Genomic DNA, 888 nt, shown 5'->3' on the forward strand with positions numbered 1-888 from the left:
ACCTGGTCTTCCTAGGTGGTCTCCCATCCAAGTACTAACCAGGCCCGACCCTGCTTAGCTTCCGAGATCAGACGTCGGGCTTGTTTAGGGTGGCATGGCTGTAGACTATGAACCGTGGCTCCACTGGGGCACGAACCCAGGGCCTTCTGACTTTTATTGCATTTTTAAATTCTCTAAGGACAGTGCTCCCTGCTATTGCCTGCGTGCAAATCAGGCGATATCCCACCCCTTAATCATCGGTACATCACTGCCTTTCAGGCATTCACATCGTTAGCAAGAACTACTTTAATCTGCTTATTGGAGTAATAGCTACCAATGACTGAGCTCAACTTCATGACAGGTCTAAGCATTTTACATACAGCACTGTATTTTTACGGTCTTCACAGCACAACAGCCTTAAAGCAGAAGGTGCATTATCTTCATTTTACAGTTGAGTTTGGAGCCTCAGAAAGTTTCCCTGTACCACTCAAGTCACACAGCAGCTACACAGCAGACAGAAATATGAACCCAGAGCTGCCTAAATCCGAAGCCTCGCTGAAACCAAAATTCCCTGAGGGGATGAGGTTTAGGGAGGAGGTGAAGCACGGTGCACACTTGGAGAAAAGAAGGTTCTAGTGAGGACTCTTGGTAAAATAGCTCTCTAAAAACCAAACATACAAATAAGCCCTGGTTTATAGTGTTTGCCAATTTCCCTGGTGTAACTACTCAGGTCGTGGCAGATTTCAAAACACACAGGCAGAGCTGGGAAGAGACGGGTATAATTGGGTCTCAGGTCAGGAGCTGTCTCCACACAGCCCTGGGAGCAGCGATGGAGCGTCTGGACAATCGGAGGGTCATGCAGGGGCTGGACCTGGGACGATGCAGGGAGGAGAGGAGTCCCAGGAGGTG

General features: G+C 49.0%; 1 protein-coding gene across 1 annotated transcript in view; it reads right to left on the bottom strand.

The window, feature by feature from the left end:
* Positions 1–888, bottom strand: part of EVA1C (eva-1 homolog C) — a 77,463-nt gene that overhangs the window by 31,596 nt on the left and 44,979 nt on the right. The gene's annotated exons all lie outside the window — the stretch shown is intronic.

The sequence above is a fragment of the Pteropus vampyrus genome, unplaced genomic scaffold, assembly GCF_000151845.1.
Source record: "Pteropus vampyrus isolate Shadow unplaced genomic scaffold, Pvam_2.0 Scaffold233, whole genome shotgun sequence".
Lineage (NCBI taxonomy): Eukaryota > Metazoa > Chordata > Mammalia > Chiroptera > Pteropodidae > Pteropus > Pteropus vampyrus.